Consider the following 23,614-nt stretch of genomic DNA (forward strand, 5'->3'; position numbering starts at 1 on the left):
TATGTATGTATGTATGTATGTATGTATGTATGTATGTATGTATGTATGTATGTACATACATACATACATACATACATATTGTATGTAATTCATCCCTGTGAATGAATCTTCTCTCATTTGATTTCATGATTATTTTTATATGTAGAAATAAATCTCTCTGTGAATAAGGAAATAAATCCCTCTCTGTAAATATTAACTTCTGAAATTCTTCCTCTGAAAGCTTTGTTTAACTCAGCATAATCATCTATTTTTCAATTATCTGTACATTGCTGGGAACGAATTAATCTCCCTGGGTTGTTTCATCTTTGTGATTAAATTCTTTTTCACATAAAATATTCCTTTTGTTATAAAATATTATCTGTAACTATGGAAGATTATGTCGATGACCTCTTGGGCAAATCAATGGACAAAAATACACATTTGGACATACTTTTAGTCATCTTTGATCGGTTGGAAAAATACAAAGTAAGATTAAACCCCAAGAAATGTGTCTTTGGAGTAACCTCCGGGAAGCTCCTAGGATTCATTGTATCAAAAAGAGGAATCGAAGCTGATCCAGCAAAAGTCAAGGCCATCCTAGAGATGCAACCACCAAGAAATATCAGTCAACTTCGGTCTTTACAAGGGAGACTCTAGTCCATACGAAGATTCATAGCACAACTTGCAGATAAGTGTAATCCTTTTCAGCACTTGCTACATAAAAACATCAAATTCAAATGGGATGATTACTGTCAACAGGCTTTCCAGACACTCAAAGATTATCTTCTGAATCCGCCAGTTCTGATGCCACCAGTTCCAGATCAGCCTCTATTACTATACATATCAGCTACTCCAATAGCACTGGCGGCACTCTTAGCACAACAAATTGCTGAGGGCAAAGAAAAAGCAGTATACTATATCAGTCGCACATTGGTGGGATATGAGCTAAACTACACACCAATTGAGCGTGCATGTCTCGCTGTGATCTTCGCTTCGTAGAAATTACGACATTACATGCTAACTCATAAGACTAAGTTGGTTGCGAGGATCGATCCATTGAAATACCTTCTCAATAAAGAAACACTTACTGGGTGACTAGTCAAATGGGTAATGATCCTGAGTGAATTCGACATTGAGTATGTGGATAGAAAAGCAATAAAAGGACAAGCTATCGCAGATCAGTTAGCAGATGCTCCCATGATCAATGATGTTCCTCTAAGTTCAGAATTTCCAAATGAATCCATTTTAACAATGTCACATGCAAAGCCATGGCAACTATACTTTGACAGCTCATACACACAACATGGGGTAGGAGCTGACATCCTCTTTATAACTCCTCAAGGGGATTCTATACCAAAATCATACCGCTTATCATTTCCTTGCACTAATAATATAACGGAATATGAGGCATTAACAACTGGATTACGAATTGCAGTTTAGTGGAAGATCCAGGAACTTCGTGTTTTTGGGGACTCTCAACTTGTAATCTGTCAAGCAACTGATGATTACCAAACAAAGGATGAAAAATTAATGCCTTACAAAAAAATGGTGGATGACTTGAAACAACATTTCGCAAAGATAGACTTTGAGCAGATACCAAGAGAGCAGAATCAAGCCGCAGATGCCATGGCTACAATTGCTTCACTGATCGATCTACCTCCGAATGAGACCCGCTATGAGTTCTTGGTGGATAACCTTTTGGTTCCTTCATATGAAATCACTCCTACTAAGATGATATGTATCGTCGGTCCTGAGTCCTAGTTATACGGTTCCATCTTCACATACCTTCGTGACAATACCCTACCTCCTGATCTATCCAATAACCAACGTCGCACTTTCATTCGCCAATCTTCTTGATACATCATTTTAGCTGATATCCTATACCGGCGAGGTCTAGATGGCACTCTTCTTAGATGTTTAGAAAGTGATGAAGCTCAGATTGCGTTACGTGAAGTACATGAAGGGATATGTGGTCCACATGCTAGTGGTCCTACCTTAGCTAAGAAACTCATCAGGACTGGATATTACTGGCCCAATATGGAAAAAGACTCATATCAGTTTGTCAAGAAATGTAAGCAATGTCAAATTCATGGAGACCTCATCCATGCGCCAGCGCAAGAACTTCAACCAATTGCGTCTCCTTGGCCCTTTTGTCAGTGGGGACTCGATCTCATAGGCAAGATTCACCCTCCTTCTTCCAATGGTCATAAATTCATTATCACTGCCACAAAGTATTTCACAAAATGGATTGAAGCCGTACCTCTTACATAAGTCACTGGAAAACAGATTGCTACGTTCATCCTCAACTATATCATTTGTCGATACGGTATTCCTGTTTCCATTATCACTGATAACGGGCATCCCTTCAAAAATCAGGATGTTCGTGAACTCTGTGACTGCTTCCATATTTCCCATCATTTCTCCATGCCATATTACCCCCAAGGTAACGGTCAAGCTGAGGCGTCTAATAAGACAATCCTTAAAATCCTAAAAAAGACAGTCGATGACGCTGGCCGTAATTGGAATATCCAACTTAATCCTGCACTTTGGGCATACCGCACAAGTGTCCACACACCTACAGGAGCTACACCCTATTCACTTGTCTACGACGCTGAAGCCATCTTGCCTATTGAGGTCGAGCTACCCTCTTTACAAGTCTCTTTGCAAAACATTATTAGTGATGAAGACTATAGGGTCTCTCGCTTTCAAGAATTTGAACTATTGGATGAACGAAGACAAACTACTTTTAATCATCTCAAGGCTTATCAACAATGAATGAGTCGCAGCTACAATCACAAGGTCAAGCCTCACACATTTGAGGTAGGTGATTTGGTTCTCAGAGAAAACCCCAAAAATCAGCAAGACTGAGAGAAGAAGGGCAAGTTCGAACCAAACTGTCTTGGTCCTTACATCATTATAGCAGCATATAGATCTGGTGCATATCAGCTCTCAACTACAGAGGGTGAACCTTTGGAGGATCCTATCAACAGCATGCACCTTCGCAAGTTTTACACATAGCTCTTCGGAGTATCCTAATTCAAAAAATACAAAAAAAAACTCAAAAAACTCAAAAAATACAAAAAAATAAAATTATAAAACACAAAAAAAATCATTACTTGGTGAAAACCTGGCAAACAGGCGTCTTGTGACACAAAAAACATTGAAAAATCGAAAAAAGTAAAGAGAAATAATTTTGTCCAACGGTGAAAACCACTTCGGTGGCGCCCTGGGTAAGTACCATGGTGAAAACTGGGTCACCAGCGCCATGCGTAGAGACATTGCTCCTCCCTCCTTCAGGATTCACTTGCATCCTTTCACTCTGCACACACTCACATCCTATCCATCCATAATAAACTTTACACATTCCCATCATGGCTTGTTATTGATTTACCCAAGATTGGTTAGCCATTCATAATAATCCTCCCTTTTCACCCTTTTTCCATCCATAATAAATCAGATCCTATCTGTGGCTAAGGCAAAACCTACGTCTAGTAATGGGCGTGGAACTGAGAGCATCACATGTTTCAAGGAGTACAGTTTCTTCCAGCTTTCTTCAGTCTATTCGTGCACAATCTGCAATAAAGCAACATTTGCATCACAGATCCACAATAAAGTTTCATCTTCTCCGCAATAAAGTATCAGTTTTAGGGATTCAGTCAGTTTCAGATGAGACACAGCAGTAACAATGGGCTTCAACAAATCAAATCTTTCAACAGACTCAGACAACATATGGTTCAGTGCTACCTATCTTTTTTGTGAAAGTAAACATTATGACCACAATCAAATAAGACTTATACAAGTGACAAGAGACACTAAACTTGAGGACTACAGTGGATGTTGGTGTTGAGTCTTGGTTTTCTTTTGATTTTATCTTTTGGTGACATGACTTTTAGCTTTTTCAAGATGTCTCTAACTAGAGATTCTATCTCCAGGATGTCTTTGACTAGAAAGGCAAGGATGAGGTATTGTCACCTATTTGTATTTGTTGTCTGTGGATTGTCTCTTAGTAATGCTATGACTTGTCCAAGGATATGAGGACACTGTGAGTCTAGTGTGAACTGGGGCATTCCTTGTTTGTGACTGTCTTATCTCCATGCAAACAGGTACAATGACTTTCTAGGTCAAACATATGCCTCGATTGTCATAACCTACTTGCCATAATAAAGCTCAATGATGATAATGCACAAGAAGCTCTTTCACTTTCATATCTTCTATCTTTCATCCCCCTTTCTTGATTGACTTCCATCGTCCTTCTCGAGTCCGCGTAGCCTGCTATCACATGACTGAGTATAATGACACACCAAAAATATTTGCATTTCATGTAGTTTCCACCTACATTACCACATATAAACATTTTATACATACATATAAATATTATAATTGCATCACATCCTGCACAAAACACATGTTAGCACAATTTACATCTGCATTATCATATTCATCTGCATTTCATACATTCACATTTGCATATGCATAACATATAAACATAAAAGAACAAAAATATGGCATTTCATCATGTACATATTTGCATCCATATCATAACCATCACATAGAAACATACACCATGAAACATCTCATCACATAGGTACACATGCATATAGCTACCGCAAAGATGAATCATCTCATATATATAAATCAAGAGTGTCATGATACAATGATGTCAAAATCATATGGCTATAATCACCCGCAGGTGTCTACATCATAATACAAAATGGTACAATACTGATACATAGGGAGCCCTCTACGACTATGATGAACTCCCTGCCTTGGAGCCGCCTAGCCTCGACGGAATCTGAGCCCTGGAAGGACCTGCCTCAGGATCATCTCTCCTGTCCCCTCTATCTGGTGGTGGTGGAGGACCCATAACCCCACCGCTGGACGCCTCTCTTCTCTAGCTCCCTCCCATAGCTGTCGTTGTCCGCGATGGTCTGCGAAAGCTCCTTGCTCGCTGATCTGGTGGCACTGCACCATAATATAGATCCTTCCAGTAGCCTATCTCCTCTCCTGCCCGCAGGACATAGGCATATCCAGCTCCTCTGTCCTCTACCGCCTGCCTCCCAGCCCTCAGTGTTGTCTCGGCTTCTGTGTAGCGTTGAATAGCCTGGTCTTGCTCCTGCTCAGTATCTCTGAGCCACCTCCTGAGTCTATCCCTCTCCCTCTCCAGGTCTTGAATCTCATATGTTTGTCCCTGGCAGATCTCCCTCAGCTCAATCAGCTCATCCTCCTCCGCCTTGGCCCCCTATACCTCTGCCTGTGGCTCCCCCTGTACGGGTGCTTGTCCCTGTGCCTATGCCTATACCAGTGGCTGTACCTGTACCTATAGCTGCCTCTATCCCTGTCCTTGCACCTATCTGGGACCCTATGCTACTGGCACCTGTAGCAGTAATCCACCGCGACCCCTCACAATCTGAACCTGTCTGTCCTCTCCACCCTCCCTCTGTGGCGCCACCCTCCTCTCTCCAACTGCACCCCGCCTCCTCCGTCGACCTCTACCCCCATCATCTCCATCATCATCACCATCCCCATCACCATCTCCATCTAACGGCTCTCCTGGATCTATCAGGCGTGGGAATGGATGCTCGGCCCAATACGCTGTGTACTCTGCATCCATGCTGACATTCTCGATCTCTGGCCATATATCCCAGGGTAGGGGCATCATCTCCACTAGCTGTGTAACATCCTAATCATATGATAGCAATGGCCCAAACTACACCTGATCCCTGACCGTCCGCGCGTACATGCCTGAACCCCGTGGCATCCGCTGGATCCTGCCAAACTGCCTGCCCACCCTGTCAACCAGCTGCCTCTCCAGTACATAGGGCATCTGCCCAATTAGATACCTGCTCTGGAAGGTGTAGGGTAGCTCTACAACATCATCCTCCCACTGCTCGCATCCCAGGTATGACCTCCATATAACCATATCAACCTCATCTATAGCTCGCCGCCAGTACTCCAACCTGCCAATCCGTGGCTGCGAGGTGATCATATTGTACAAATGCACGAAACTGCATCCATGACCTGTGCCCCTGAAATGTATAGGTCATGTCACCGATAGATGCTCATAGGTGCACACCTATAACAATGTGACCCCGCAGCCCAATCCCACTGATCCATGGTACACAAACTGATGAAGCTCATAATATAGGTGTGCCAACACGCATGGTCCCTAGGCATATCTGGTGTGTCGTGTCACTAGTGTCTCCAATGTGCTCCCCCAGCCCACAACCAACCCTCGTGTTGCTCTATCCAGACACAAGAACCCACTGATCGCTCCTCCTACCACTACCGGTAGTGCCAATCCTGTCCGTGTCATGGTATCCCATGCCACATGCCCTGCCCTCATCTCCAGTCCTAGATCTTGGAACACTCATCTCAGGGCATCCCTGTCTCCATCTCGATTGTAGGGTATCAGCTCCCCATTGATCGGTATCCTTAGAATCCGGTATACATCCTCCAGGGTGATTGTCATCTCCCCCATCGGCAAATGAAAAGTGCAAGTCTCTGAGTGCCATCTCTCAGCCAGCATAGTCAGCAATCCCATGTTCACCCGAAACTTAGGCACATACAGAATATGTCTCAATCCCATAGCCTCAATGGCAGCTCAATCCTCAAATGTCATCTTAGGTCGCAACCTCTGAGTCGATGGGAATCTCTCCCGTGACTCTAGCATAGGCAAATACTCCTGCAGTCAAGCAAATCAATCATGTCAATCATAGTGGCATTCACTGTTCATCACAGAATGCTACTTTTTATCTAAGTGCATATGGTACTCTATCCTAGTGACACTCACTATTCATCACAAAGTGTTGCTTCTATCCTAGTGACACTCACTGTTCATCACAAAGTGTTGCTTCTATCCTAGTGGTACTCCCTGTTCATCACAAAGTACTACGTGTTTTGCACTCCCTGTTCATTAAAAAGTGCTCCTCACATTTGGCACTCCCTGTTCATCACAAAGTGTTGCTCATATTTTAGTACTCCCTGTTCATCACAAAGTACTATGTCTTGGTACTCACTATTCATCACAAAGTGCCTTGATCTATCCTATCCTAGGGCCTCTGCTTGCGTGAATCCTCTTGAGTAGTTTCCTAATTGGCAACGTATGTTCTATCATAGAATTGTCAATCCTAGCCCTATTTGCAATTCTAGTCTTCCCTAGAGGACCTGCTTGAGTGTATCCTCTCAGTAGCTTATTCAATCAACAACATATGTTCATCACATAACTGCCGATTTGACCTTGAAGACATAAACGCGCTTAGAGACTGCATAAACACGCTTGTTTTACACAGACGCGCCTGAAACACACAAACGTGCCTATGCTCTGCATAGACGCGCTTGGAAGACACAAACGTGTCTGCCTAGCACAAACGCGCTTGCACAACGTAGACGCGATCGCATTATGCACATACGCCTTTTCCAGCACAGACGCGCCTGACACAAACACAAACGCGCCCAGCCAGCACAGACGCGTCTGTACGTTTTTGACATTTTTTGGACCCTATCCTAGAGCACATTTATTACATTACCTAGCATGCATTAATGACAACAATAAATGCAACAAAGTACAAGGAGGTTTTGTGGTACTTACCGACTCTTCTGCCTCTGCTGGCCTCTGATATTGGTGAACACGATCGAATCTATGAACCAATGCCATCGCTGCTGACTGTTGCTGCTCTTTTCTCTCTCTGCACTTTAATCTCTTGGAGGTGTAGATGACAATGAGGATGTATTTCCCTCATGGTCTATCTTATAGACTGCCCTAGCCCTCTTTTCCCGAGTCAGTCTTCATTATCCCGTGACTCTGTCACTTTATCCGGTCAGTCCATTCTATCCCGTCTTTCTTATCGAGAGATTGTCTATGATCTTTTCAGACATTTTTTCATCCAATCTCTCGAGGGGGCATATCATTCCCATCTTGGGGCAACTTTGTATCAGTTCATATTATCTTCTTTGAAACAACGCGACAAGCTGCATTGTCTCAAAGAGGGGCAAAATGTAGACACCTAAAATTGTCATGTCTAATTAAATAAATATTTTATTTATTTAATTATTTAAGCCTGATTCTTCTATTAATTAAATAAATTCTTATTTATTTAATTAATTCATTTATCCTCTTCTAGCCTTATTTCTCATTTAAATAAACACATTTATTTATTTAAATTTTCTTTTTTCTAAGTTAAATAAATATCTTATTTATTTAATTGATCTCACTTCTTCTATTAATTAAATAAATCTTTATTTATTTAATTGATTCATTAACCTTTTTCTACCCATGACACATGCCATTCATCTCTTAATTCATACACTACCTACCCCTTTCTTATTTTATTATTTCTTTTACCGACCCTCTAATCATAGCTGACCTCCTTTTACACCTCTCAATCTTATCCCTCCATTTCTTATAGTGTCTTCTATATAAGGAGATGCTTCCTTCATTATCAACCCTAATAAATCATTCTAATCAATTTATGCACTTGATTACACTACGCTTTTCATATGCGATCCTACTTGCAACAACATTCTGTTCTTTGTTGAGCTCTTGTGCACATAAAATCTGAGAGCAAATATATCAAGCAAGATCAATGGAGATAGGAAGAATGGAGATCCAAACCCTATTGGACATGTGATGGTATAATCTTTGTGATTTCATTTGATTTGCATTGTCTTAGGTAATCTTCATATGTTATGGTGGATCTTTGTTGTTGTTAGGCTAGGGTTTTGTGGTTGAATTCATTTAGCCTTTCAATATCATTATTATTGTTATCCATTTTCACCATATACAGTATCATAGTGCAAGGGTGGGGAAGAATCTGCCCCCAAGATACTCACCATATATCTCCCTAGATAATGAGCCGATTGAGGAGCAATCCTCTTTGGTTTAATTTATGGATAAAGGCAAAAAAATGGGCACACCGTAGGGTGTGACAGGGTTGTTTGAGTTGACAGAGTATCAATATGTGGGTTGTGGTATTATTTGTGACCTTTTGACCTTAGTAGAGTCTTAGTTGTATGATTGAATGACCAAAATTTATCGAAAACAAAATGGGATCTTGAAAAAGATTCCAACATTCATAGGGGTTTGAAAAAATCCTTTGAACAATACTCTCTTTATGTCAGAATGGTTTTCTTTCTTTTTCGTTGTGTCTTTGCTACATGATCAAACATTACAAAGTGGAATATCAACCAAGTTTTGTTAAAAACATCAACAAGAACCTCAAAATTCGAAGAAAACTCCGAGTACCCATGATCAACAAGATCAACAAAGTTTGCCACATTCAAAGATATGGAGAAAATGATACCTTTTGTGATCATAGGTTTCATGTATTTAGGTCATGCATAATCTCATCAGTGTCCTCATATTGTAGAAAGTCCTTGCACAAGTTCTCACTTCACGTAGATATAACTTCAGTCTTTGTCAAAATTGCATTCATTTAGTCATTGCATTATCATCATCTAAGTAAACCTTAGGACCCACTTTGGTCATGCATATCACAATAGTTTGCATTAGAATCCACATCTACCATCTTAGTTCCAAGGTTAACCCTTGCATAGTCTACATTTCGGTTCATCACTCAATAGAAGTCTTAAGAATATATCTTTTGCATGGGTTTAAGAGGCGATGGTGATTTTCCATTTGAACAACCCAATCTTGGGCCAGACAATGATCAATTAGAAATAATTGATGGTTTGGATAATCTTGCTTGGGAAGTGAGAATTGATCTTCCCCAATGCGAAGAAGTCGAAGTTGTTATATATGATGAAATTCAAAAATTTGTCTGCCTCGATATAAAACTAGAAAAAGAAATCAAGGAACACAAAGAACAAGAAGAATTTTGACAATTTGTTGAAAAACTTATGGCAGATAGCCCAATTCCTTTCTATAGACCTTAATAGGGTATCATCATTTATAGAGTGCATACATACATAGCTAGTCCTTGCATAAGTCTTGTATTCATCTTAGTCTACCATTTGCATTTTAGAGAATCAAAGTAAGTCACAGAGAGTCAAGATCACTTTGGAGATACATTGATGCCATTAACAAGATCGCAAAAAGCTAAGATGGATCCAAACAACGACCCCTTGGTCAACCCCACTTGGAATATGGATTTATCCACAAATCAACAACCACAAGGTAGAAGACTTGCAACATTACCAACAAAAACCAATAGGACGCCTTCCATAGACGAAATCCAACATAATCTAACACAAGAAGAATTGGAGGCAGCCCAACAAGATCCAACACTGCTCATGGTTCTCAATGCACTCATCCATAATGATAGAGATTGATATCTCACACTTTTAGTTCAAAACAAGGCCAAGTTGCCTCCAGATGTGGACATTTCGGTAAGTTTTCCGCTAGGAGTAACATTGAGTAACATTGACCCAAAATGTAACTCAAGCACCTAGTGTTGTACAAACTCAAGTAGAAACAACCCACACTGCAAATGCTTCATCCCAATCAATGACTACATCTTCAAACACTAGCGTCACATCTCAAACTACACTAAGTGTTACATCTCAACCAATGTCAAGTGTGTTGAATTCTTTGAACCAAGCTACAACAACAATGGTTCATAATACCATTTATACAAGTACATCTCAACCTATAGTATCAATTGCCATGGGATCTACCTACAGTGGTCAAGATGTGAATCAAGGATCAACAGGGATCAATAGTTCAAGTCAACCGAATGTTAGTGCACAATTTGCATATTTCACACCACCTGGTGGAATCCAAGACACACAATTGCATGGTTCGTCAACATTCGAACAAGCTCCAAGATATTCAAACACCAGTCATTTTGTGGGAAGTACCTACAAGGTTAGTACACCTCTGACCCAAACAAAGATCTTGGCCCAACAAGTAGAGAATCTACAAAAGCAGACGGTAACAATGTAGTCAAGAAAAGATAAAAATAGTCACACCATGGAGGAACTCAGACCTTATCCTTTTGATAGGTCATTATACATGCTGCCCTTTCCTCCTCATTTTGAAATACCAAAGTTTGACAAATATAGAGGAAAGGGCAATCCAAGAGATCATATCAGAGAATTTTTCGCATTAGGCATTGAAATAGTCCACGAGGAGACATACCTTTTACGACTCTTCCCCAAGAGTCTTGGAGGGCCTGCATTAGAGTGGTTTTCACATCTACCACCATGAATTACTTCATGGGGAGAGCTAGTAGAGTTGTTTATTACAAAATTCTCTCACAATATTGACAACCTGGTAACCCTCATAGACTTGTGTTCCACAAAGGAAAAGGAAAGTGAGACCTTTGCTATATTTTACAAAGGTGAGATCTTTATCACCGGTATCCAAGTCATATACCAGAAACAAAGCAAGTAGATATTTTCAATGAAAATCTCATACCTTAAGTAAAATATCCTTTACAAATGCAATGTTTGAGCACTTTCAAGGAGATCACTGAAAAAGGGTTAAAATGTAAGAAAGGATTGCTAGAGAAAAGCATCCTTAAAAACAATAAGAACAGTGGTATGACCAACACAACAAGTGCAAACAAGCCTAAATTTTGGTCTAGAAACAAAAATGTAACAAATTATGGAGTGGTAGATGCTCGTGTGGTAAATAGAGCTCAACCAACAATATCACTGCAAGGACCAACAAGTTCTATATCACCCCAGATGAGAATCAATCACAAGTCAACAATGCACCGCCTACCAACACAAATGTAGTACAACCCAATGGCTTCGGACTTCCAAGGAAAAATGCACCAAAAATAAATTTCACATCGTAGGGAGAACTAATTGAATCTGCATTAAAGAAGCTTGTGCAAACCAATGCAATACCATTTCCCGAGGTACGACAGTATGAACTAGGGCCATTCAAACCAGCATGGTGGAATGATAATGACTTTTGCGAGTATCATCGATCAAAAGGTCACAAGACATCTAGTTGTTATAAGATAAAATACCTCATTCAAGATCTCATAGACCAAGGGGATGTCATAGTTGATGCCAACAAAGGATCTACAAATCAGGCTCACATCATCTACAAGGATCCATTTGTTAAGCACAATCAAAATCAATCTTCCAGTTCAAGAATGCAAGACAACACAACCAATTACACAAATGTTTCTTATGATTACATGATCAATACACTCAGTAAAGGGGATGCAGTAGTAGTTGTTAGACAACTCAGATAACCAGTGGACAACTGAGAGGGGTGGGTGAATCATTTTCCAATAGATTATAGAACTTTAAGCATTAAAACCTTATTACCAGAATACATAAACCAAATACTGGAATAGAAGATATAACAGTTAATCACAAATATAAACCATAGAACATTTAACAACAATCCACAAAAGATAACACCAAGATTTATACGTGGAAAACCCGGTAAAGGGAAAAACCACAGTGGGAAGCCTACCCATAGTCAGATAATACTTCTGCAGTAAGTATGTGATTACAAAAAGAGGGGCATGTACATGTAGGAAGGCCAACAGCCTAGAGCGTACTGCTCATCACAAAAGCAACCTCACTAACTACAAAATAAATCGAGACTACAATCCAAAAAAAAGAGTGAATTGCAAGAATAACATCTCCTGTGCCTGAATACAGTTTCGGTTAAGCTCAGTACCAGAGGTCTTAAACCTCTTTCACCAACCCAATTCGATCACTTATGATCGACCAAAACCTCTGCATATGATTACAACCTTATTTGCACACAGGTAATCCTATATCCCAAAAACCCACGATCTACAAAGAGATCTTACATCATATTTATACCAACCCGAGACCTAAACAATTAAGTCATCCACCTAAAAGATAATACAATAAATTCATAACATAATCCCGCAATCCAATGATCAACCAAGATAGCCTAAGACTAAAATAAAGTAATCCAATCAATAGATCCAACCAGTAACGCATTAGGATCATCCACTAACACGTTACATAAACCGGTTCATAACCTAGCAAAATAAGATAGCATTAGGTCCAGTCCTAAATGCAACACCACCGATCAACAAAAAAATGAACAAGATAACCAACATCATCCCAAAATCCATCTAGAAGTTGCACCAACACCACTTATCAAGTGCATCAAAATATCATCAACAAAGATCTATCGGTAAAACCCTTACTGGTGACCAAAAGGCTTACTAGAACAAATGATAGCTCCTAAGTCATCAAATCCCGAACCAACTGATCGTGATACACATCTGAATAGCAAGAATGATAGATCCAAACCAATTCCACAAACTGAATTAAACCAAAGCATACAGGATCAATATCATAATCCAACTGCTCTATTGGAACCTACCGAAAATCAGTAAACAACCAAAACAACCAGTGTTGCCATCAATGACAAAACATCAATACAACACATAATCAATTCCTCCAATTTCCAATGATCTCCCCCTTTGGCATTGATGGCAACACTAGATGTGAATAACATCCAAGTGCCAAGAAATGCCAAACAAGTATCCCCCAAAGGAAGACAACCAACAATCTCCCATAAGATGATATTACAATGAAGTTAACAAACTCCCCCTATGAATGATATCCCTATTAAGCTCTGATATCACTTTGACTGATATTTTGTTAAGCTCTATTTATCACACATCTCTCCCCCTTTGACATCAATGCCAAAAATATGACATAAACATCAAAGAAAAATCATAAATCCACTAAACCACACAACTGACTACTCCCCCTAAGTAGTAGCACCAACACATCAATCCAGAATGAATAGTAGTTCTGTAAATGCATACCAGACTAATGCCAATCAACATCACTCAGGTCTTTACTGGAGGGGCAAAACCCCCCAATCTGTCTCTGAAGCACTCAAATGATTCCTTAGACAAGGGTTTAGTGAAGATATCTGCAATATGCTCTTTAGTGTTCACATAAACGAGTCTGACTTCATTTGCGTCCTCCTTCTCTTTCAAAAAGTTGTACTTGATAGATATGTGCTTTGTCTTATAATGAAATACCAAATTCTTTGATATGTCAATAGCAACAGATTTATCACAGTGAATAACTACCGGTTCATTACAATCCACCCTTATATCCTTCAACATTTGCTTCATCCATAGAACTCGTGTACAGTTAGTAGCAGCAGCAACATACTCACCTTCAATAGTAGATAAAGAGGTACATGACTGCTTCTTGCTAATCCATGAAACAAGTTTCTTTCCAAGAAAGAAAGCTCCATCAGATGTGCTCTTCCGATTATCAACATCTCCAACCCAATTTGCATCTATATATGCACATAGTGTAAAACCATCATCTTTAAGGTACCTGAAACCATATTCAGTTGTTCCTTGCAAATACCTAAAAATCCTTTTCATCGCACTCTCATGATTCTCTCTAGGATCACTCTGATATCTTGATACAATACAAACTACATTCATTATATCTGGTCTAGTATGATTCAGATATACCAAACCTCCAATCATAGACTTGTACCTTGTAGGATTTATCGGCGTTGATGCATCTATCTTAGTCAATTTCTCACTTATAACCATAGGAGTACTAACCGGTTTAGAATTTTCCATACCACATTTCTTCAACAACTCCCTAACATACTTAGTTTGATAAATGAAAATACCTTTATCAGTCTGAGTAATTTGCAAACCTAAGAAAAATTTCATCTCCCCAATCATAAACATCTCAAATTCCTTCTTCATATTATCAGAGAATTTAATACATAACTTATCCTCATCTCCAAAAATTGATATCATCAACAAAGACTTCAACAATCAATATGTCATCATCAGTGATCTTATAATATAAATTACTGCCAGCATTACCTTTAGTGAAACCAAGCTTCAAAAGATATTTATCCAGTCTTGCATACCAAGCTCTAGGGGCTTGTTTTAATCCATATAAATCTTTTCTTAACCTGCAAACCATGTTTTTGTCATTTGAAAGTGAAAATCCATCAGGTTGCTCAATGTAAACTTCTTTTTCAAGATCTCCATTCAGAAATGTACACTTAAAATCCATCTAATAAACCTTGTAGTTCTTATGGGCAACATAAGCAAGAAATAATCTCATAGCTTCAATCCTAGCTACCGGAGAAAAAGTCTCATCATAATCAATTCCTTCCTTCTGAGAATATCCTTTACAAACCAATCTAGCCTTATTCCTTACAACTTGTCCATTTCATTCAATTTATTCCTAAAAACCCATTTAGTCCCAATAACATTCTTATTTTTAGGTTGGGGAACTAAAGGCCATGTATTACTCTTTTATATCTGATCTAATTCCTCTTCCATAGCTTTTATCCAACATTCATCTTTACATGCTTCAATTACTGATGTCGGTTCAATTTGAGAAATTAAACATACCTCATCAACTGCCAACCTTCTTCTTGTCATCACTCCTTTATTCTTGTCTCCAATGATCTGATCTTCTGAATGATTTAACCTAACATACTTACGAGTCTTCTGATTTTCTGTCCCTCTGCTATGATCTTCAATTATTATTGAATTTTTTGATACTGTCGAAGTAATTGGTTCAACATTTTGTTTTGGTGTAGGTGCTACCGGTTCAGTTATGATCATTTCCACTACCGGTTCTCTCTCATAAGTTCTAATTTGACTTTTGTTCAACTCATCCACCTTGACATTAGTGCTCTCCACAATTCTCTGCAATCTTTTATTATAACATCTATACACTTTTCTTTCATTAGAATAACCAAGAAATATCTCTTCATCACATCTAGGATCAAACTTTCCAATGGAATCATCTCGTTTGATATAGAATTTACTACAAAAGATTCTGAAATACTTAACTGTAGGTGTATGACCAAACCATAACTCATAAGGTGTCTTACTGGTGTCTCCTTTGATATGAACTCTGTTGAATGTGTATACTATCATTCTCACAACTTCTCTCTAGTAGATATGAGGCAAATTAGCTTCCAGCATCATAGTTCTGGCCGCATCCAAGATAGTTATGTTATTTCTTTCCACAAATGCATTCTGCTGAGGTGTATGGGGTGCAGATAACTATCTCTGTATCCCATTATTTTCACAATAATTGTTAAATCCACCAGATGTGAATTCTCCATCCCGATCTGACCTTAAGCATTTAATATTCAACCCTGTCTCGGTCTCAACTTTAGCTTTAAATATTTTAAACTTTTTGAATGCTTTAGATTTCTCCCTTAGAAAAGTAACCCACATCATTCTAGAATAATCATCAATGATTAGCATAAAATATCTATCACCCTGAAAACTTTTGATTCTAGCAGGACCACACAAATTAGTATGAATGAGATCAAGAACATCCTTAGATTTGTCTTGTATACTCTTAAAATAAGTTCTGACTTTCTTTCCCATTTGACATTTTTTACATACCAGATTATAGGGTTTCACAATCTTAGGTATATCTCCAACTGTCTTAGTAGAACTGATCTTTACAATGCAGGCAAAATTCACATGACACAACCTCTTATGTCATAACCAACTCTCATCAATTTGTGTAATCAAACATTTCTTCTCACCAGAGTTCAAATAAAAGATGTTACCTTTATTCTGAGTACCGGTTGCAATCTCCAATCCAGATCTATTGATAATCTTGCATTTTTCATCCTTGAACTATAATTGAAATCCCTTACCACCAACTGTCCTACACTCAAAAGATTATGCCTTAAATCTTCAATATAATAAACATTATCACTAGTATCATGCTTACCATCTATTAATATAGTTCCTCTTCCCTTGATCATGCATTCTTTGTCATCTCCAAATCTACCCAGACCGCCATCAAATTCTTGCAAATATAGAAACTTCCTTTTGTCTCCATTCATATGATGTGAACATCCACTTTATATAACCCATTCATCCTTGTCTTCAACTTTAGCAGCAAGGGCCTTTTCTTTAGGTATCCAATCATCTTCCTCGATAGCCAAGAATATCCATTCCTTTCCATTGTCAGATCCACTAACTGAATCTTGTGTCGGTTCATCATCAGGATCAGTCACACCTTCCTCATCCACATAGTAGCATGATTTGTCTTTGTTCCTCTGGTACTTATGCTTGTTCTGATAATCATGGTTAGGCCTAAAAGATCTTCTAGCTCTTTCCTCAAATCTTGAATTCCTTTAAGGACATCTAGATGCAAAATGACCTATCTTATTACACATGCAAAACATTTAAAAGGTGATTTTCCTTCATACTTACTTCCTGTCAGACCTTTAGGTACTCTTCTAGCAAATAAGGCTTCAAGTTGCTCAAACTCTTCATCTTCTTTCTTCATTTCCTCCAGTTCTTTAGCATATAAGGCTTTTCAATCACTCTTGCCGGTAGATGATGTAGATGCATGAAAAACAGGTTCAAATTTTACAACTCTAGAAGGACCAAATTCCTCAAGCTCAAAAGAAGATAATTTCCCAACCAAGGTATCCCTATCAACAGAGGTGTTTGCCATTGTTCTCAACTCATTAATTGCAATATCCTTCATCTTATAAGTCGGTGGCAAAGATCTCAATACTTTAGAAACTATTTCATCTTCGCTTAGAGATCCACCACAACACGAAATTCCCAAAACAATTTCATCAACTCTCTCCATAAAAGCAATAATCCTTTCATCTTCTTCCATCTTCAAGTTTCCGTATCTCATCCGATAATCATCAAGTTTAGCAATTTTAATAGTAGGGTCACCTTCATCTAGAGTCTCCAATTTATCCCATATAGCCTTTGTAGTTGATTTGTCAGTTAGTCCCATAACTTGCTGACCAGAAAGTGTACACAAAAGGGCTTCTCTAGCTCTACAATCATTTTCAATGTCCTTATCCAAGCCTGCCAAAGAAGGATTTCCAGATGTCGGATTATGAGGTGTATATCCTTTCTCAGTGATCTCCCAAATCTCCTTACCAAGACATCTCATATGAGTCTCCATCTGAATCTTCCATACTCTGTAATTTGTTCCATCAAGCCTAGGAATTTCTCTCTGAAAAAACAGCTACAGATGAACTTGATGAACTTGTACTATTAGATGCCATAGGATCTTCCTCAGGCGGTTAAGCTTTTGTAGAGAGGACCAAGCTCTAATACCAATTGTATCATATAACAATTAAGCACAAATATAAACCACATAACATTTACCAACCATCCACAAAAGATAACAACAAGATTTGTACGTGGAAAATCTGGTAAAGGGAAAAATCACATTGGGAAGCCTACTCACAGTCAGATAATACTTCTGCAGTAAGTATGTGATAATAAAAAAGATGGGCCTACACATGCAGGAAGGCCACCAGCCTAGAGCACACTACTCATCACAAAAGGAGCCTCATTGACTACAAAATAAATCCATACAACAATCCGGAAAGAAGAGTGAACTACAAGAATAACATCTCCTATGCCTAAATATAGTTCCGATTAAGATTAGTACCAGAGGTCTTAAACCTCTTTCACCAACCCAATTCGATCACCTATGATTGACAAAAACCTCTGCATATTATTACAACCTTATTCGCACACAGATAATCCTATATCCCAAAAACCCATGATCTACAAAGAGATCGTACATCATATTTATACCAACCTAGGACCTGAACAATTAGGTCGGCCACCTAAAAGATAATACAATAAATTCATAACATAAGCCTACAATCCAATGATCAACCAAGTCAGCCTAAGACCGAAACAACATAATCCAATCACTAGATCCAACCGGTAACACATCAGGATCATCCACCAACACGTTACATAAACCGGTCCATAACCTAGCAGAATAAGATAGCATTAGGTCCGATCCTAAATGCAACACCACCGATCAATAGGAACACGAACAAGATAACCAACAACATCCTAAAAGCCATTTAGAAGCCGCACCAACACCACTTATCAAGTGCATCAAAAGATCTTGAACAAAGCTCTGCCAGTAAAACCCTTACCGGTGACCAAAGACTTACTAGAACAAATGATAGCTCCTAAGTCATCAAATCCCGAACCAACTGATTGTGATACACATTTGAATAAATGTGAATGACAAATCCAAACCAATTCCATAAACTAAAGCATACCGAAGCATACCGGATCAATATCTTAATCCAACTGCTATACCGAAACCTACTAGAAACCAGTAAACAACCAAAACAACAAGTGTTGCCATCAATAACAAAACATCAATACAACACATAATCAATTCCTCCAATTGCCAACAATAGCTACTATCAATGTCAATCCTAGGAACAAAGATTGTGTTGTTGTTATGCACAGATCAAAGGTTACACTTGTAGTACCCCTCCCTTGATTAAACTTTTTTGATACTCATTTTGACCATGGTTGACTTTTCAGTGGTTTTGTGGATACACTATGTGGTGATGTTTTTATTAAGATATTATGTTATGTTGGACTATACTTTGATGTGTTATTTAGTGAATGTTGATTATGCATTAGTTCCATATGGGTGATTAGATGTTAACTTTATTTATGTGTTATTGACCATGGAATAACACATTTACTTTATGTATGAGTTGCATTATGTATCCATCTTCATGTATATGTGGAGTTTGTATGGGGGTGCGAGGAGATGATTTTTTGTCACTCACTTTGGTGAGACATGGAACGTCATGCTTATCCTTCACTGATGTGTTTACCGTGTTTGAATGTGTGTGTGTGTGTGGTTTAGTGATGCAAGAATTGTAGGTACAAGGTACTGACTCCACCTGGCTCCACAGGTCTGAGTATACCTAATTAACCCGATAGAAGTAAAGGAGATAGTCTACGAGCCTAAATATCATCCCTATCATTGCTCTATAGTGAGAATTGTCAATCTTCTGTGAACCTTTCCAATGTTGGTATGCATATCATCTTTACTTTGTTTAGATGAGTTTGTGTGTTATGCGTTTTATGACTTTATTAAATCCTTGTAGTGTTCTTTTATGTGAAATTAATTATTAATACCTTAGGGTAATTAATAATTAATGTGTATTGTCATGCATTAAATTAAATTAGGGATAAATTGTCTTTTAACATGTAGTATCCCGGTTAAAACACTTCGTTGGTGAAGCGGCCACCAAGGTTCAAGCCCCTACTGGGCCATTGTACTCGCAGGCCTTGTGTCTTCGTTGGGTCATTGTGCTCATGGGTTTGAACACATGAAGTGTGGGGATGAGGTCCCCTGATTGTGGCCTCACCGGTTCATATCTCTGGATCAAAAGCATTTCACATGGAGCCAGAGGACGTGTCATGCTAGCATCGTCAGTCACGTTAAAAAGTTTACCAAACATTATTAAAAAAATAAAATTAGGGATAAATTAATATGGGAACCTTATATGTTAAAATAAATAAATCAATCATACTAGGTTGATTAATTATATTAATTGTTTAATATATATATCATCTAGTGGATTTAATATTGTGTCATGCATTTTTTTTTAGAGTTATTTTAACTTTTAAAAATTAAATATCTAGATGGTTTTTTTGTGTGTGAGGAAATTTAATTTTAAATTAAAAATATAAGTGTTATTAATTGGAGGAAAGATTCAAATTTTAATTTTAGGAAAAGTAGTATTTTCATAAGAAAAAGATTTTTGCCCTAAAATGATATTTTACGTAAAAATCTTTTATATTGGGGGATTTTTCCAGAATATAGGGGTTCTTTCATTTTGGGAAAATTTCCTCTTTGCTCTTGAATGGTGGTTTTGCTAGGAGGTGTTGATGAAATTTTGAAGGGGTTTATTTTGGTGGAAAGCTTTAGAATGATAGGTGTGGTTTGCTATGCATGCATCCATTGGATTCATCTTCAATTTTTTCTTCCAGGAAAGCATATAAGGTTGGGATTTAAACCTCTGTTATTGAATTTTAGTGTTGATAAAGAAATCTATGTGTTTTTGTGTGCTATGTTTAGTGGAGAAAATTCATTGAAGATTCTTGTAAGAAAGAGGAAGTGTTTGAAGTTTATTTGTGGAAGTGTAAATTTTCTGTTAAGTTTATTTTATTTCTTCCCTGTGAGTCTCAAAGATGTAGAGTAAAAATCTGGGTTGGGGAATTTGAAGTTTCAAAATTTTATTGCTTATGCTGTGAATTGGAAAATGGGGAAACTTGAATCTAGAAATTGTTTTGTTTTGTTGTTTATACACAACTATGCTTTTTTGTCTAATTCTATTTGATTTTCTATTTAAAAATACGAAAGAAAGAAAATAATATTTTTGTTAATTATTAAATTGAGGGGGGGAGGGGGGGGGGAGGAGTTGTTGTTCTCTCTCTCTCTCTAATATATTTATATGTTTGGAAATATAAATAGTGTGATTTATGAGTTGTAAATATACTGTTTTTTAGAATTTATAACTTGATGTTAGTAAATATGGACTAGAGGTTAATATTGTTTTTGAAAAATTATTGTAAGGAATTGATTTAAATTGAAATTTATAAATTATACTCAAACTTGGTCAATATGAACTTGATGGAATATTCGAATGTAATAATGGTTTTGTTTTTTATATGTTTGTCTTTACTTGTTTTTGATTAATTAGAAATTATATTGCAAATGAAACTTGTTTTTAGTCTTTTGGTTCGGGAACTTAATGGCTTAATTTTATTTAAAGGGGAAATTTTCATGTGTGTATGGGTATGGCTTCTTAATTAAGTCATTGTGATGGTCAATTGGGTATATGTTGATTTTGACCTTTTCATGTTGTTTCCCTTTTTGGTCTTGTCTTATGAGTAGATCGAATTGTTAGTATCTCACCTCTAGTTGGTTAAACCTAGATGGAAGGGTTTGTGTGACCAAGTGTATTTCTTCAGTTGTGTTTGAGCTCCCTGTGTATGGTTGGATTTTATGTTTTTGTCTTGGAATTCTTTGGGGATTGTGTAGTGTCATAAGGAAGAGTGGCTTCCGAGTGGGGGGCGGGCCCAAAGTGGTTGCCATGATAATCCCCTCGAAAGTTGGATAATTAAGTAATAACCTAATAATATATTAGGGGGTTTGGGTAGCTTAAATAGTAATTAATATTAATTGTACCCCATTCATGGTTGAGTGCTTGTACAGACTCAAGATGCAGTAGGAAAGCCTGGAATGGCAAAACCAACCACCTTGTCCTCATGAAAGGTTTGTTGGGTCCGCATGAGACTTGGATGGGGCTGGGGGTTCGGGAGAGGCTGCCAGGATAACCCAAGATGGGGGTAGGGGCCTATGGAGGCCTGCTAGGATAACCATTCCAAGTTATGTGATGACACTCTTCCCTTATGTTCACTGATGTATAGTCTTGTTGATGTTAGTTGGAGTATTATTGTGAAGTCATATTTGTATGTGTATGTTTTATGTGGTTACCCGATGTAATGCTTAGACCATGTGTGCATTATTTGTGGTTTGATAGATGGTCTTATTACTATCTCCTAGCATGGTGGGGTGGTTCCTTTATGGGCCACATGGTCGGGTGGTAGTGCCACTTTTCATTGGGTGTTCAATCCTTTCTTACAAGGGTTGACTTTGCAGGTGATCGAATTGTTCTTGTGGATTTGATCATCTCATGTACCATTTCGATCCTCTTTGTTCTTCTTGGAGAATTTTTTTGTATCTCTTGGACCTGATGTGGTCGAATGTATCATTTGTTTATGTATGCCTTCATGGCAAGATGTAATTTTGATGTAATCATTATGTACTCTTATGAGACTTGGTGTTATTAATGCAATGTAATTATGATGTAACCTAGGTGATAGATCTTTTATTTGTATGAATGAAAATATAGATTAAATGCAATGCAATGAACTATGATGAATGTAGCTTTCAAAATGTAATGTAAATAAATTTAGTTGTATGTATTCAAACATGCTTATTGTAATCTCCTAATGAAATTTTTATGCTATGTTCTTGTTGTAACCATTCTACCTTGAGTTAGATCAATCAACCTTATTCTAAATTAGTTTAGTTGAGTAATCTTCATTGGAAATACTTTAGGAGTTTAGGTTAAGTCTTCTGCTTTTGTAAATTAAATGCGATGTTTATCTTACTACATCTTTTAGTTCAGTATTGTTTTAAAAAAAAAGTTTTGCACTCTTTTCGAGTGTTTTTAGTTAATCCTTTAGGGTTTCTTAGAGGGGAATTACAACACTACAAGGAGTACCTTCTCATGCACCTTCTCAAGCAAGTGACTTTAATGTTGTTGATCAATTGAAGAAGACTCTAGCACAGATCTCACTCTTTGAATTGCTTCGCATATCACCAAGTCATAAGAAAATATTAGACAAGGCACTCCAAGATTCAGTTGTCCCAAGAAATATGGATGAGTCTACATTTCAAGGAATGGTGGGAAATTTAGCTGCTTCATCCTGAGCTGCTTTCACAGAATGGGATATCCCCACAGAAAATATATTGCACAATGATCCTTTACATCTGGTAGCATACATTCATAAGAAAAGGATTAGAAGAGTGTTGGTTGATGGAGGAGCAGGGCTGAAAATATGCACCCTCAAATTACTTCAAACACTAGGCTACTCTCATCTTCACATAGACCCTACAAAGAGAATCAACATAAAGGCATATGATGATGAGGAACCTCCTTCAAAAGGGGTGGTTGTGTTGCCAGTACAAGTTGGACCTGTCACCACTAATGTCACTTTCCAAGTGCTAGACAAAGAACTGAAATACAATATGCTATTGGGTCATCCATGGATACATGCCATGCAAGGCATACCCTCCACATTCCATC

This window comes from Cryptomeria japonica, chromosome 10 (assembly GCF_030272615.1).
Source record: "Cryptomeria japonica chromosome 10, Sugi_1.0, whole genome shotgun sequence".
Taxonomy (NCBI): domain Eukaryota; kingdom Viridiplantae; phylum Streptophyta; class Pinopsida; order Cupressales; family Cupressaceae; genus Cryptomeria; species Cryptomeria japonica.